The 17,767-nt window shown below is 45.1% G+C and overlaps 1 pseudogene; it reads left to right on the forward strand.

The window, feature by feature from the left end:
• Positions 1–4,239: 4,239 nt before the first annotated feature.
• Positions 4,240–5,894, forward strand: LOC114699567 (annotated as a pseudogene).
• Positions 5,895–17,767: the final 11,873 nt, after the last annotated feature.

Below are 17,767 nucleotides of genomic sequence, written 5' to 3' on the forward strand. Positions count from 1 at the left end.
GTGTGTCTGTGCACATGCAGGATACTGAGGAGATACTGGCCCCTCTTGAGGGAGAGTTACAAGAGGCTGCACCATATAAACTCAGGTCCTCTGCAAGAGCAGCTCACACTCTTACCACTCAGCCATCTCTCCGGCCCTCATGGACCTGTTCTTAAGCTGTTTGCCATGGAATTTGGTGTCATAGTCTCAGCCTTACTTGCAAACCACAGAAAAGCAATAAATAGGTGTGCACACAAAGGGACCCAGAGCAGCAGAGAGCCATCACATCCAAGCAGGTAGGAACTTTGTTCAGAAAAAAACCTTCTGATCTGGGCCTGGAAGTTTCCATTTTGTCCGGGGTAGGATGGAGCCGGGGAGTGAGGGTGATAAAGGCCTGAGAGGCTCTCTAACACTCTGAGGGGCTGGGATAGGGGCTGGGGATGTCTAACAGTCTCCCAGCTGCTGTCGATGTCGATAAGTAGGACAAGGCAGGGAAGCCCACACACTTTAACTGTGGGGCCTGCTTGCTCACTGGGCCAGTAAGATGCTGAGTGATGCAGAGATTTTCTCGCAGGCTACGGTGTTTTAATTAATCGTGCATCATGCTAAGTGAAGAGGCTGGGAGAAAGGAGGATCCCCAAAGCTGCTCTTTGACCTCCACTGAGGCAGGTGCCCCACCCACCCCATCATACATAAACAGTAATAACAAAGTAGAGTTATAGGACTAGAGAGATTGCTCGGTGGTTAGGAGCACCTGGTGATCTTGTAGAGGACCTGAGCTTGATTCCCAGCACCTACATGGTGGCTCACAACCATATGTAACTCCAGTTCCAGTGGATCCAACACCTTCTTCTAACTTTTGGGGACACCAGGCAGGCCCACATGTGGTATGCATGCATACATTCAGGCAAACACTCATACACATAGAATAAAATTTAAAAAATTAAAAATAAGGAATTCAACTCTCTCTTAAAACAAAACAAAAAAACAACTAATCAATGGGGCCAGGAGGTGGTGGCACACACCTTTAATCCCAGCACTCAGGAGGCAGAGGCAGGCAGATCTCTGAGTTTGAAGGCAGCCTGGTCTACAAAGTGAGTTCCAGGACAGCCAGGGTTATGCAGAGAAACGCTGTCTTGAAATAAAACAAAGAAACAAACAAACAAAAAACCCACAACAACAAAAGCCAGTCAGTGAGAAGAATTCCTAAATCAGTTACCCTCCCCCTTTTTTTGGTGGGCGGGTGGGGGTGGGGGTGGGGGTGTCAATGACAACAGCCAGAAATTTTAATTCATAAAACATCATAAGATACGTTAGTGAAGAAAACAAAATTAATCCTCATCTCCTGTTTTATTCAAAGACACTCAAGACTAGTTTTCCCTGCCCGTCTTTTCCTAGTTGCAACCTTTGCCTGGTTGCTTAATCTTTAAAAAAAAAAAAATGTTTCAGACTTAACACAATAAAGAAACCAAAAAACAAAACAAATCTTTAAACAGAACTGCCTAGAACATTCCTTACTCTGTGGCTCCTTTGATGGTCACAGGACATATCCACTACATCAAAAGGCTCAGGGAAGCCAAGGCCTGGAGAGCAAGGCTCGGGTCAGTGGCGGAGGGGCCTCAACCTCAGCGTGAGGGCTCCAAGCCCAGGCCCTTCACACGCCAGGGGTTATATCAGCTTCCTTGCTCTGCATGGGGTCCTGGGCGGTTATTAGGCCTGGCTCCGTTCTGCTCTGGACTTCTTTTATCATGGGCTGGGGAAAGGAGACAATTCGCTTCCCCTGCCTACAAGGTTATAATTTGGTTTAGGAGATGAAGACCACCATGCAGCAGACTTTTTCTTTTGGGCCACCAACCAGCTCCCAAATCACACCATGGAGACTTATTAGTTATGAATGCCTGGCCTTAGGCTCGTCCCTCTATCCCTTATAACCTAGCCTGTTTCTCTTCTAACTGAATCTGTTTCTCTTCATCTGCGTTTTGTCTCGAGTTTTTTTGTTTTTTTTTTTTTCCCACCTTTCTTTCCTTCCGTATATCTTACTTTCACTGCTTCTCGTGTCTGTCTGTCTGTCTGTCTGTCTGTCTGTCAGCTGCCTGGCTTCTGGCCTCCGGTGTGTCCCTCTCCTTCTCCCTCATTCTCTCTTCCTTCTTCTCTCTCTCTCTTTTTTTCATTACTATCCACAAGACAAGCTTGAGTCTTTATTCAAAGATAGGACACATGAAACAAAAAATGCCTTAAAAGCTAAGAAATGAAGTCATCTAACAGCACCATTATCCTACTTTGAGAAAACCCACAGATACAAAAGATTTATTAAGCAAAGGGCTGAATCTATTTACTGAAATCATACCAAAGAAAAAATATTTTCACACACCAAACAAGTATTTCTAAGGAAAGGACCTCCTCAGTGGTTGAGCACCTGCCTAGCATGAGCTCTGCCTCGGTTTCACTCCCAACTCGAAAATTATCTAGAATAATGGAGAATCTAAGATATGCAAAGCAATCATAATTGTAAAAGCAAATAAGCTTTATAAAAGGAAATCTGAAAAATAATGACGGTTTAGAACTAATTCATGTAGACATGGGCCTCCCCCCAAAAACAAAAAGCAAACAGAAATCATATAGATCTGAATGAAAAACAAGATTATTCTTCAACTCTGAATCAAAACCTCTGCAGTATGAACAAAGGAGCAACATCTTCACATTTTACATGTTTAATCATAAGCTGGACGTGGCTTGTGTTTGGGGTAATAAGAGTATCAAGACAAGGCCATCCTCAGGTGAATAATGAATTCAAGGCCATCCTGGCCTTCTAAAGACCAGGCCTGCAAATTAGTCTGACCCCAAATTTTTAGCCCACACATGTTATTCTACTTTTTCAAAGCACAACCAACACTGGCATTTAGTGGTCATATAAAAATATCTCAGCCAGGTGTGGCGGCACACACTTCAATCCCAGGGCTCTGGAGTCAGAGGCAAGCAGATCTCTGAGCTTGAAGAGAGCTTGCTCTACTCAGCAACTCCAGGCCCACCAAGGATACATATTGAGACTGTTTCAAAGAACTTAAAACCAAGGTCAGGCATGAAGTGTAAGACTTCATTCCCAGCACTTGGGAATCAGAGACAGGAGGATCTGCCTGTGAGTTCAAGGCCAGTCTGGTCTACATAACAAGTTTCAGGACAGCCAGGGCTACATAGAAAAAATGTGTCAAAAAAAAACCCCAAACCAAATCAATAAGATCTTTTTTCATTACATCAAAATATTAGTTATTACTTAACCCTCAAAGTCCTTTAAAATCTGAGTGTCTCCAACAGGCAGTCTTTTAAAAGTAATTGATAACGATTCAAAATGATTCTTCTAAACTATTAATATTAAATGCAAAAATATTTTATGCATCCTCTCCTCATAGTAGCCAAAGTATTCCAACTATCATACTTCGCACATATTTCTTTTATGGCTACCAAAACAGACTAGTTCTTTGAGGTCAGAACTTTTCAGAACATGCTGTTATGTCATAAAAATAAAGAATAACAAATAGAACAAAAAATTCAGTTCTGTGTAAATTTATTCACCACCCATATCCTAAGTGTTCTTTTTTTTTTAAAATCTTTTTAATTTTACATACCAACCACAGTTCCCCCTCATTCCCCTCCTCCTACCCTGCCCCCGCGCCCCCATCCACTCCCTAGAGAGGGTAAGGGCGCCCATGGGGAGTCAACAAAGTCTGGCATATGAAGTTGAGGCAGGACCAAGTCCCTCCCCTGCCTCAAGGCTGAGCAAGGTATCCCACTGTAGGGAAAGGGCTCCAAAAAGCCAGCTCATGCACCAGGGATAAGTCCTGGTCCCACTGCCAGGGGCCCCACAAACAGACCAAGCCACACATCTGTCACCCACATTCAGAGGGCCTAGTTCGGTCCCATGCAGGTTCCCCAGCCGTCAGTCCAGGGGGTCCATGAGCTCCCACTAGCTCGGGTCAGCTGTCTCTGTGGGTTTCCCCATTATGGTCTTGACACCCCCCCCCCCCCATCGTACAATCCCTCCTTTGAGTGTTCTTTAAATACCAATACTGAACTAGAAAGCTGAGTCTCCAGCTAGGGCAATCCGAGAAGGAGCCACAGCGGCTGGCAGAGCGAACCAGCAGGCTAGCGCCAGGGTCTAGTACCGCCAGGCGCCGCAGAAAGCACCTGGAGAGCGCAGCTTCGGTGTGTGCTCGTGGCCTGGGTGAGCGTCGCGGAGTGGCAATCGTTAGGGCAGGAGTCATCATGGACGAGAAGTTGTTCACCAAGGACCTGAACCAGTGGATCGAGCAGCTGAACGAGGGCAAGCAGCTCTCGTTCAAGAGCCTCTCCGAGAAGGCTAAAGAAATCCTGACAAAAGAATCCAAAATGCAAGAGGTTCGATGTCCAGTCACTGCGTGTGGAGATGTGCGTGGGCAATTTCATGACCTCATGGAACTCTTTAGAATCGGTGGTAAATCACCAGATACAATTTACTTGTTTATGGCGGACTATGTGGACAGAGGATATCACTCAGTTCAAACAGGTACACTGCTTGTAGCTCTTAAGGTTCGTTGTCCTGAGCGTATCACCATACTCTGAGGGGATATGAGAGCAGACAGAGCACACAAGTTTATGTTTCTACAAGTGAGTGTTTAAGAAAATACGGAAATACAAACGTTTGGAAATACTTCACAGACCTTTTTGACTGTCTTCTTCTCACTGCCTTGGTGGATGGGCAGATCTTCTGTCTACATGGTGGTCTGACGCCATCCATATCCACCCTGGATCCCATCTGAGCACCTGATCGCCTACAAGAAATTCCTCATGAGGGTCCATGTGTGACTTGCTGTGGTCAGATCGAGATGACCGTGGTGGCTGGGGGATACCTCCTCGAGGAACTGGTTATACCTTTGGCCAAGATTTTTCGAAGACATTTAATCATGCCAATGGCCTCACGTTGGTGTCCAGAGCTCACCAGCTGGTGATGGAGGGATATACCTGGTGCCATGATGGAATGTAGTAACCAGTTTCAGTGCTCCAAACTATTGCTATCTTTGTGGTAACCAAGCTGAAATCACGGAACTTGATGACGCTTGTAAGTATTCTTTCTTGCAGTTTGATCCAGCACCTTGTAGAGGCGAACCACGTGTCACTCGTGGTACCCGAGACTGCTTCCATCTGTTCCTCCCCATCTCGGAACAGCAGCCCCTCACTCACCATGTCATGACATCCCAGCTCACTCATGCTCCTCTCACAGCTCCCTGCAGCTGCACTCAAAGCACAGCACACAAAACTACTGTCCTCCTTCTCTCTTGTTCTTATCTCTTCTCCTACTTATTCTCTCTGCCCACCAGCCCCGCCTATCCCTCTCCTGCCTAGCTATTGGCTACTCAGCTTTTTATTAGACCAATCAGGTGCCTTAGGCAGGCGAGGTGAAACAGATGCAACACATCTTTACGTCATTAGCAGAGGTGGCAGAAACCAATGCAACACACCTTTACGTAGTTAAATACTCCACCACACTGCCCCTCCTCCCCCACCCCAAGTTTCCCCCATAGTCTTGCCTCTTTTCTCTGCTACAATCAGCACGGTTTCTAACTCTGTTTTAGAACTCTGTTCACACCAGGCTTGGATCCCTCATAGAAGGAGGAGTAGACAACTTAATATGGGGCAGAGAGGGATGTTGTGACTATAAGAGTCCAGGTGGACCACGGTCAGTCTTACGAACAGCACTCAGCCAGCCTGGTGCTCACCGGGCAGTGCTGGGTCACTGCGAGAGCTCAGGGCTGGAATGCAGAGAGCTGCTGCTGGTGTACTGCTGTCTTCGCCCTGGAAAGGAAGCCAAGCTGGGCTGTTCTGGAGCCTTCTCTTTGGACAGCACTCTGGGACGTACTGTGGAAACAACATCTGGACAGTGACTTGCTAAGGGGGCACACGAGAACTTAGCCCTTTTCTTCAGTTATTATTTTTTACGATAGCTTGTATGTAAGATATTAAAATTATAAATCTCAAAACATAATTTAACCTTTTATTCTCTGTTTATAACTTTATAGCTTTCTCCTTAAATCTTGTAAACTTCAACAATCATTTATTCAATCAAATGAAGAAACAGTTGGTTTGAAAAGAGATTGTAGCCGGTGGTGGTGTGGGCGAGCGCGGCGGCGGCGGCGGCGCGCACGCCTTTAATCCCAGCACTTGGGAGACAGAGGCAGGCGTATCTCTGTGAGTTTGAGGCCAGCCTGGTCTACACAGAGAGTTCCAGGACAGGCTCCAAAGCTACACAGAGAACCTTGTCTCAAAAAAACCAAAAGAAAAAAAAAGAAAGAAAGAAAGAAGCGATTATAAATTGCTTTTTCATCAGGTTGATGGAATAGAACGTCCTCTTCTGGAACTTGATGTCTTCTGAGTTGTAGCCGATGGTTTGAGGACAGCATCAATGTGCATCTTATTAGCTTGCTTCTACTCCTACTTTCTCTGTCCTCCAAGATCTAAGCCACAGCACTCAAGCCCTTAGCTATTTTCAAGTTAAGCTAACAGAGCATATAAAACCTGCCCATTTCAGCATAAAATAAAGTGTGAGTCCCAAGTGACAGGTGGTTCCTTATAAAAGTGTCTCCCACCACTGTGTGTGTGACAGCCTGTCTGAGAGCTCTGGAGGAAGTGCAGTCTGCATGCCAACCAAGAGAACTGAATTCTAGCCACTGCTCGGCCTTTGCACTTGGATAACCCGGGATGGGATGCATAGCCTCTGTGTTAGGAGAACCCGGGATGGGATGCATAGCCTCTGTGTTAGGAGAACCCGGGATGGGATGCATAGCCTCTGTGTTAGGAGAACCCGGGATGGGATGCGTAGCCTCTGTGTAGGAACCGGATGATTCGTAGCCTCTGTAGGCCTACCAGTTACTCTCATGGTGTCTTTCGAGTGCTAGTTTTTCACTATCCCATCTTGCTGCTTTTGAAAGGCACCAGGTTTGCATTTCCAGGGAGTGTTTCTCTTTTTCTATGACGCCATAAACTGATTCTGCCAATTTTACGCCTAACCTATTCTTCAGTAAGTGGCAACTTGAGTGCTATTTTATACCAGAGACCAGAAGAAGAAAAACATGGAAACTTCTACCTTAGTTCTTTAATAGATAAGCTGTGTTGTAAGATAGCCATGCTTAGTTAATTTTGTGCAGAGCTGTTGCTGAACTCTTATTTTCCTTAGATGATTATACACACACACACACTCACAAACACACACACTCACAAACTGGCAGACTCACACACACATACACATACTCACATATACACATACCCACACACACCCATATACTCACACACTCACAAACACACACACACATATACTCACACACACACTCACACACACACATATCCATATACTTGCACACTCACAAACTCTCATACACCCATACACTCACATACTTACAAATTCACACACACACTCATACACCCACACACTCATACACCCACACACTCATACACACACACACACACACACACACACACACAAATTATGCATTCAGTATTTCTCATTGCTTGTAACAAATATCCTATTAGTTAGTTTTGTCCACACGGAATCTATGTTTGTTGATAGAGCTATAAAGAGTCAAGAGGAAAGCCTTTGCCTGTTTCCCAAACATTTTTAGCTTAGTACCACAGTAGGCACTGTGGCAGTGTAAAACAGTCCAGGATGGTGGCAAAGACTGTGGCCTCTGTGTGCTAAGTCTTCTGACTCTATAATTTGCGAGCAGGATGAGATTATGTAAGCTGTTCATTTCCCCCAGTACCTCAGACTTCTCAGATTCCATAGGCTGTAACTCACAGAAACGTGACAATCAAATGAGCTAACACAGTGGAACTCTTACAATAAAACCACTCGTTACATTTTACATGCTGTTATTATTGTCCTCATGACCTGAAATGGGGGGAAGGGGAAGTAGGCAGGGCAGGAAACGACATCAAGAAACAAAAAGATGCTGACAGCAGGTTCAGAAATGGGGAAGGAAAATACTTTCCATATCTGGTTCCTACATTGAGAGCTCATTTCCTGTGCACTATGACACCTTTTTTTCTTTTTAAGACAAAACTTACCGTGTAGGTCCGGCTGGTTTTGAACTCATAATTCTCTTATATCAGCCTCCTGAGTGCTTAGATTATTGACGTGTATTACAGCACCTGGCAGGACAGCACATATACGTCCCCTCCCCCACTGTGTGTGTGATATTTTAAAACAATTTCATATATACCATCTAATTTGATTATCAATAACCCAGAGAGGCAAAGTCTCTCCTTTTTTAAAAATTTTTTTTCTTTTATGTGCATTGGTGTTTTGCCTGTATGCATATCTGTGTGAAAGTGTCGGATCCTCTGGAATTGGAATTATAGACAGTAGTGAGCCGCCATGTGGGTGCTGGGAATTGAACCTGGGTCGTCTGGGAGAGCAGCCAGTGCTCCTAACTGCAGAGTCAACTCTCTAGCCCCAAGGCAAAGTCTCTTATAAAACTCGGGGAATACTTCTAACTCTCTTAGAATGTGGGCAGCTCAGGCTGTAGGACAGAAGTTGAGCATGCTAAAATCCAGCATTGAAGAGTACTGCATGCCCTGTTTCCCAGGTGTGTTCTAAGAGCTATGGTTATTGGGCTTGTCTACATGTCATCAGAGAAGTAACATGTTGCCATGTCGTTGCCCAAGATACATCTGCATACTCACTGAATGCACTTTGTGCACCTTGGTGGTGCCAAGCGTATTTTGCATGTCTCACCTGGCTTTTATTGTGTAAGAAATGCTTTCCTTTTTTAACATCCATGCCAATGCGTTTTCTCTGATGAGTCCCAAGAGACACTTTGTTTGCTTCCCCTCAGATGGCAAGGCAGTATTCTGTAGATCAGAAATATTCAAAATACCGCTAGGGGCCGGGCGGTGGTGGCACATGCCTTTAATCCCAGCACTCGGGAGGCAGAGCCAGGCGGATCTCTGTGAGTTCGAGGCCAGCCTGGGCTACCAAGTGAGCTCCAGGAAAGGCGCAAAACTACACAGAGAAACCCTGTCTTGAAAAACCAAAAAAAAAAAAAAAAAAAAAAAAAGAAAGAAAGAAAGAAAAATACCGCTAGGGGACAGAGAACATAATCTCTAGCTGGGTATTAGGAAATACCTATCAGCTACATTAATAGTTTGCTGCTTGTAGTTGTTATCAACTTCACTCAACTTAAAGTCACCTGGGAGGAGAGTCTCAATTAGAGATTGTCCAGATGAGATTGGCCTGTGCATGTCTGTGGGTGGTTGTCTTAACTGTTGTGAGAGGACCCAGTCTGACAGCAGCAGTTTCAGTGCCGTGGTTTCAGGAGATGGACTGTAGAAGAATTGAGAAAGATGGTTGAGCATCCAGCATGCCTGCAGTCATTTCTCTCGGCATTTGATTATGGCTGTCCTGTGACCAGTCATTGTAAGTTCTTGCTACTTGGACTCCCCCGCTGTGGTGGAGTGTAAACTGGAATTATAAATTAAATGCACTCTTCTTCCCCCAAGCTGTTTTGTTGTTGTTGTTGTTGTGGTATTTTATTAGAGAAACAGAAATGAAACTAGAGCATTGTGGTTAATTAAGATAATGAACACCAGCTACTTGAAAGTGTCTGCTACGTATGGGGAATCCGGTGAATTTCCCTGAGGAAATGAACAAATATCTAGTCACCATAGGCAGGGCACTGACAGCAGACCCATGAAATGATTCCACCAAAGTCTAGTAGAGTGAACTGGTGAGTTTTTTGGGTGACTTACAGTGGTGTGGCTGGGGAGTTCCCTATAGGACCATGGATGACTCCTGCTTGAACAAAAAGCCCACCCGGCATGGATGACAACTCATGAAACCCGCATCCTTAGAGTTCCAGGCCAGCTGAGGAGCCTTCTCGCCCTGGAAATGGTTTGTTGCTTTAGAATCTTGGTGAAGGGCTTTGTGAATTGTGTGCCCTTAGAAGGCTCAAGCCGTCGTCAGCCTTCTAAGTTTCATTTCTTTTCTAGGATTGGCATGTTTCATTTACTTCTAGAGACTTAGGAGACTCCCCACTCCTTCCAGAAGGGAAGGTTCCAATTTACAGGAAAGAGCTACACAACACACTACTCCTTCCTCTAGCTCTTACATTCTTTCCACCAACTCTTCCTCAGCTTTCCCTGAGCCTTAGAGGGCTGATTATTTTTCTCCACCTGTGGCTGAGCATTGGGCCACCGTCATAGTAACAGTCACCTATCTTCAAGAGCTTGACTGATTGTCGAGCTCTACACTTCACAACCCATTGCAAAAAGAAGTTTCTCTCCACTATTAATTGAGTCTGACAGCAGTAGTATAGTGTACGATTTTTTAAAAATGCTTAAAAGGTAATTGAACAGGTACACCACATCTATTTAACAGAACAAGGGCATGGCCTTCCTTTGAGGACTACGACCTCCAGCCATGCTCCTGCTCTGGTTTAGTGCCGTATGAGTTACTGCCTCTAGATCAAGCTTTATATCCACCCCAAAGCTGTTAGTAACACTTGGAGCAGTTGTACCACTATGGCACCAGCAGAAACATTTGGGCATCTTGGTGCCATAACATGTGGGGTTCATAGCTGAGTAGAACATTGGGTAACAATCCTCCCTCCCCCGCATCTTGTATGGAATCTTCTGGCACTATGAAGTCAGCCAGCAGGAGAGGACCTTCCAGTCTGTCCCAGTCTGAGTTCTCCATGTCCTGCAGTCAGAACATAGTGTCCTCAGCAACAGTGACTTACCCATGTAGCTCTAGCATGCAAACAACAGCAAGGCAATAAACAGTCTTACTGATTTGTGGGATCTCCATGAAATCTTTTCTTGAGAGGTTGGGTAGGATAACTGAAGGCTCACTCATCATCCATTCCAAGTACATGCCAGTTGTACTCAGGCAGCTAAGGTGATGCTAATTTGAAACATGAGCAAGGTCCAATATAGAACAAAAATATCTTGACACTTCGACCATTTTTTATTCAGAAAGCAGTATTGGGTAGAACAACATACATATAATACAGTATGCCATCTAGCTAACTATAATCAAGCTCCAGTTTTCATGAGATATCTTTCTTTCTGATCCTGGGGTGCTGCGATCACTAGGCTGTTGCACATCTCCTCCTCCCTGGTCATCTTAGTGGGGCAGCCTTGCACTGCCTCGCTGGGCTCAGACCCCAGCAGGGGACAGGGCTGTACTCTGTCCTGCTGCAGAACTGACTCTCCAGTTGTGAAAGACTCTGACCTAGCACTATGGTCCTTGCTTTCCCATCAGTTCTTGTAAGGACACTGCTCTCAGATGATTTGGCATTGGCTGCATGGCTTATCACTTGTTCTTGAGAGCATGCAACCACCAGGACATCAAGGGGGCTTACTGTCCCATACCACACAGAAAGGTAGGCACATCAAGATTGCCCCATGAACATTTTGCCCTCACATGGATCTGTTCCGGCTGCATGCACCAGCACTCATTAGAGGGATGGCACAATCATTCCTCCCCAGCTCATGTTTGGTTCTGTCAACCTTTGTTCACCAATCATGTCAGGTTGTCGCGTCCGCCTCGACCAGCAAGGAAGAGGCAACACCAGGATCTTCTCCAAGCAGTTTATTCAGGAACCTTGAAACAATCGTCTGACTTCTGACCCCGGGGAAAGCCAACCCACAACCTAAATAGCTTCTGGGCAGCCAACCCCAGTCTGCCATGTAGGTACTGCGGATAGGTCCAGGTGCTCGGAAGCAAGCCAAATCCTCAGCCTTAGCCAAATAAGGAGTTGTTTATCACAGAGAGCGCTCACCGTCGGGAGGGTGGAAGGCGGAAGCAAGCGCCATCTTTGAGGCGTGGCTGCATGAAGCTCTCTGTATCAGGTGACCTGTCCTGAAGAGGAGTGAACAAATGTCTTTTCACCCTAGGGTAGGACACCTAACAGACCTAAGACATGATTCTATCCAATTCTGGTATGTGAACTATTGCACTTATGGGGATTTTGTTCATTTGTTTTACAAGAATATGGGTGATGGGTTGCTTATAGGACAATGATAACTCAAGGACACTGCATCACAAAAGCCCATCTCAGCAAGGGTGACAACTCCTGAAAGCTGCATCCTTGGAGCTCCCTGCATGACTTACAGGCAGCCTGGCCAACCACATCATCTTCTCACCCTAGTAATTCTTTTCTTTCTTTCTTTTTTTTTAAAGATTTATTTATTTATTTATTATGTACACAGAAGAGGGCGCCAGATCTCATTATGGATGGTTGTGAGCCACCATATGGGTGCTGGGAATTGAACTCAGGACCTTTGGAAGAACAGTTGGCACTCTTAACCTCTGAGCCATCTCTCCAGCCCATAAACAATTTTTTTTAAAGAGTAATTCTTCATTGCTCTTAAAGCCTTGGGACAGAGCCTCGTGATTATTGTTTCAGGGGATTGTAAATTTTTTTTTTTAATTTTATTTACTGGACCTTATATGTTTCATTTATTTCCAGACTTTTATGAGCCCCCTTCTTCCTTCCACGAGGGAATGTTTTAACATAGACACAATTGTTGCCCAATAGAAGTGTATTAAGCAAATTTAATTATTATGATATTGATAGGGTCCAGCCCATGTTAAACGGAGGTCAAGAAACATTTGTTAAATAAATGAATCTACTAGGTATGTATTAGTTTGACCCTCAAGTTAGGTGTGGAATGTCAAAGCTCTGCCCCAGGTCACAAACTGCTAATTGGAAGACCTTGTTTGTACATCCAGCTAGGCTATAGTATAGTACAGTGTGAAGGTCCAAGTGAGAACTTTGGGCCCAGCCAATCCACTTGGTTTGGTATCCTTGCTCAGAAACTCACTAGCTCTGTGAATTTTAGGAAAGTTATGCCTCAGTTCCCTCATCTATGAAGTAGAAATATTTCCAACCTCCCAAATTCACTGGGAGGATTCAGTGAGATAACACATATGATGCATTAGATGCTGTGCCTGGGCCTGCACACACACAGCTGTCATTGTTGAGTAGAGCTTCATGTTACATGCCAAGAAGGCTTCAGTTTTTCAAAAGAAATTTCAGTAAATTATCCAGGAGTGTGCTCATAAGGTGGGGGATCATAACTACAGCCACTGCTGTAGTAGATCACTTCCTTATCACAATATTTTGCAGATTATAAGAATTCTGTCTAGAGAGCTTAAATGAATTCTCAAGAACAATTCCTTCAAGACAGACTGAAGTCAGGTGCCCGCAGTGGTTCAGGCTGAACATGGAGGCGAACAGGAGGACATGGATGAATTCTTCCTTGAGATAGAGCACATTTGCCAAGATTCCAACCCAGTGGTTCTGAAACAGGTCAAGTACTAGTTCATGTTTCTGGAACATACTGTGTTTACTTGAATTCTAAAGATGTGAAGGTCTGGGATAACATCACAGAAAGAAGTGGGCCAATAAAATGTTGGAAAATGCCGAGGCATTCTCGGCCACTCCAGCACAGTCTGCGTGTGGGAGGGAAACAGAGACCTGCATTACAATGGACAAATGAGCCATTCAGCCGCGAGGACAATAGGAACGCTGTGGTTGTTCTGAAGAAAGTCTCCTATCTGCCCAGTTCCAGATGATTCAGAACCAGTATCTTCCTCCCTTTGTCCTCAATTTTGCTACTTTGGAAGCCAGCATATCAACTTCTTCCCAGAGAAGCCCTCCCGTTATCAGTCCCAACGGTCACAAGCCTTCTTTTTCTCGCCTCTCTCTCAAGGCTTACACTGACCAGAGAGGTCTTTTTGGTCAGTAAAGCAGAACAGTTCAGCAAAGAAATCTCTCTCTCTCTCTCTTCTCTCTCTCTCTCTCTCTCTCTCTCTCTCTCTCTCTCTCTCTCTCTGCTTGGCACCAGTACCTTAGAAAGTGGAAATTAAAGAATGCATTTCCTATTCGGAATGAATGTGGAAAATCACCAGAGGAAACCTTAATGGGAGAGAGACCCATGAAACACTAAAAACAAGCTCTTTTCAGACAGTCGGCTCCCTACCTCTAGGCTTGCTTTGTTTCTGCTCAGCCTGTAGGTCAGGCTGTATACAATATTGGCAACCACTAGGCAAGTCTGAGCATTCAAAAAATACAGGAGTCACATGATGGGCTGAAATTCTCAGCTCTAATATGCCGAGGTATAGCATCCAAAACAGATATTCTAAAAATCATCAAGCTCATTCTCCTACGTTTAAACAAATCTAAGTGAATTCATTAGTAATTGAAGAAATGAAGAGATTTAATTACTGAACACCTGGCATTTTACTCAGTGTTGGAACAGGGAGCAGATCATTACAAGCCATTAAAAAGAGCGATTCAGCGATGGAAAGACACTTGAAAGTCCATTTTCGTAAGTGGCTAACGATGTAACAGAATGCAGCTAGATGCATAAATGTATGGATGGTGCCCCAGGACCTCAGGGTAAGAGAAGAGAACTTTGAAGTACAGATGTGAGGGAAACCTCCCTGGAAGAGGTTAGCTTTGTGCCGAGTTTTTAACTGAGTGGGGTGGAGTGAAAGGTTTACGCGGGGAGTGGATACGGCTGCTCTGCCCTCTCAGCCACGAGTGCGCTCTAGATGTCATTCTATCTGACTTCCAGCACACTTGCTGGGACAGAAGGACAAACCGGACGGCAAACCAGACGGCACTGGGTTCTTCAGTGAAATTCCCACTTTCCAGCTCAGCTTAGCCTCCACTTGCTCGCTTGTTCACTTCATGGTTTTGTTTTTTAGCACTAACATGTTTGGTTGTGTAGCATGAGAGAACATTTTTCTGTCCTTGAAGGGTTTAGGTCAGAGGCAGAGATGCAGCTCAAGTAGAGTGTATGCCTAGTGGGCACGGACAAGATCTAGGACCTCCCACCCCTGCACCACGTGGATCACATGTGGTGGTATACATACACATTTCCAGCACTTGGGGAGGAAGTGTCTTGTCTTCCTTCTGAAGCGTCACAAGCCAGGCCTCCATTGTTTCTCTCTGCATTACCTTCCAAGTTTCCACAAGAGCTCATTAAACTCTGAGCACCTAATGGCTTTTCCAGCTCAAAGCTCCAACACGCTTTAGTTTCTTCACACAAAACATTCCAAGGCATAAAAGCCACATGGTTGGGCCTGTCACAGCAACACCCCATTCTCTGGCACCATTTTCTGTCCTGCTTTGATTTTTGCTGTGATAAAAACACAAGCCATATCCAGCTTGGAGATGAAAGACCTTGTTGGACTTATAGGTTATAGTCTATCATCAAGGGAAGCCAGGACAGGAGCTGGAGTCAGGACCCCAGAGGCAGGAACTGAAGCAGAGCTCATAGAGGAGTGCTCTTTATTGACTTGCTCAGCTACCTCTCTCATACAGTCCAAGCCCACCTGCTGAGGGATGGCACTGCCCATCGTGGAAAAGGCCCTCCTCTACCAACTAGCAATCAAGGAAATGCCCCAGAGACATGCCCATAGGCCAATCTGATTGAGGCAATTCCTCAGTTGAGGTCTTTTCTCCCAGATGTGACAACAAAGAATATTTGTGAGGGTGTCATTATAAAAGAGACCCAAGAGAGTTAGAAGCAGCCAGGCGGTGGTGGTGCATGCCTTTAATCCCAGCACTCGGGAGGCAGAGGCAGGTGAATCAGCAAGTTGGACACCAGCCTGGTCTACAGAGAGAGTTCCAGGACAGCCAGGGATACACAGAGAAATCCAGTCTCAAAAAAAACAAACAAACAAACAAAAAACAAAAACCACCAAACAACCCCCCCAAAACCCAAAAACCCCCAAAAAAACAAACAAACGACAACAACAACAAAGAGTTAGATGCTTCCTTCCACTATCTCAGGAAAGAATGAAAAGGTATGTGACCTAGAAAGTAGGTCCTCACTTGTCTTGATTCAGTCAGCACCTAGATCTTTGTCTTCTGAGCTTCTGAAACTGTAAGAAGCAAATAACTGAACGCAAGTCATGCACCTACATACATTAAGGCAGAGCACTCATACACATAAGATAAATTAATCTTTAGGCTAGGCAGTAGTGACACATGCCTTTAATCCAAGCACTTGGGGAGGCAGAGGCAGGCAGATCTCTGTGAGTTCAAAGCCAGCCTGGTCTACAGAGCAAGTTCCAGGACCAGCTCCAAAGCTACACAGAGAAACCCTGTCTTGAAAAAAAAAAAAAAAGGAGGGAGGAGGGAGGAGAGAGAGAGGAGAGGGAGAGGGAGAGGGAGAGGAGAGAGAGAGAGAGAGAGAAGAAGAAGAAAGAAAGAAAGAAAGAGAGAAAGAAAGAAAGAAAGAAAGAAAGAAGGTCAGTCTTTAAAGGGGGCTGGAGAAGCCTGGCAGCGGTGGCGCATGCCTTTAATCCCAGCACTCGGAGCAGAGCAGCAGATCTCTGTGAGTTCGAGGCCAACATGATCTAAAAAGCGAGATCCAGAACAGACACCAAAACTACACAGAGTAAACCCTTTCTCGAAAAACCAAAAAACAACAACAACAAAAACAAACAAACAAAAACAAACCACAAAAAGGTGGGGTGGGGCTGGAGAGATGGCTCAGGGTTAAGAGTACATTCTGCCTCTTTTGCAGAGGACCTGAATTCAATTCCCAACACCCTCATGGAGTGGCATACAGATGTCTGTAACTATCCCTCAAGAGATCCAATGCCTCTGGGCTCCATGGGCCCCCGTGTGCAGACACACACACACAGTTTAATTTTAAAATATTGCAAAAAAGTAATTTGTTATTGCCTACTCTAACCTGCATAGCTCATAGTGTTTTGTTAGCAGTAGCCTGGTAATGCAGTAAGACAATACATGGACTGTGGTCGGTTTCATACAACTGGGTGTGAACCGCGGGGCTGAGAATGCCGGACCTTGGAGGACCCGAGGCTTCAGTTGCTGGTTCTGGACGCCCTCTAGTGGTGCATGAGTTTGGTGCTTTAGAGGGTGCTCACAGAATTACCAGATTTGGGACCACAGAACTATTATAATGCTTTTTCTTTCCAAGATTTTCTTTTTCTTTTTCTTTCTTTTTTGGAGACATCTTCCCATTCTGTAGGTCAGGCTGGCCCAGACCTTACTGGGTAGCTCAGGTTGGCCTGGAAATTGTGATAATCCTTATGTAGGCTCCCAAATATTGGGATACAGGTGTGAGCCGCCACACCGGGCTTAGAATCGTTTTCTACAATAGTTTGTCATTGTAGTATGATAAACTCGGGCATACACATGTTTGAACCAATACGTTGAAAAAAAAAACTGGTCTGACTCAAAGGAGCAGGCTGGATTTCCTGGCTGGCAGGGAAAAAGACGTCTGTAGTTCTACTGAGAATGCATGAACAAGAGTGGGAGGCGAGGAATAGAATCTGTTGTGGATATCTGTGGCACAAGGAGAGGAATGGCTGTTTCATCGGGGAAGTTGGGTATTTCCTGGCTAAGGTCAGAGGACTGTTCAGTTTGACCCCGAATGGGACCAGCTTCTCCATGCCACACAAAACAGTATGTATTCTCCTCTACTTCTATCCCTACCAGCACAGCCTCTACCTCTGTTAAATCAGTGCAGAACTCTGTAAGGTTAAGCTAGCTCTAATAGTCTCCTCATGTGTACTTCCCTCTGTTGGCGTCCCTTATGATCCCTGGCTGTACCTTTCACGCGACCGTGCTCAAAATATGCAGAGAAAACCTCTCAAGATCATCCTCACTAAACTTTCATGTCCTGGTCAGTTCTATACCACAGCTATCCACAAGTACGCTAACTTTCGCACACTTCATATACTGAAGATGGTTATGTCTTATTAGGTCTTCTT

Source organism: Peromyscus leucopus, chromosome 4 (assembly GCF_004664715.2).
Source record: "Peromyscus leucopus breed LL Stock chromosome 4, UCI_PerLeu_2.1, whole genome shotgun sequence".
In the NCBI taxonomy this organism is placed as follows: Eukaryota; Metazoa; Chordata; class Mammalia; order Rodentia; family Cricetidae; genus Peromyscus; species Peromyscus leucopus.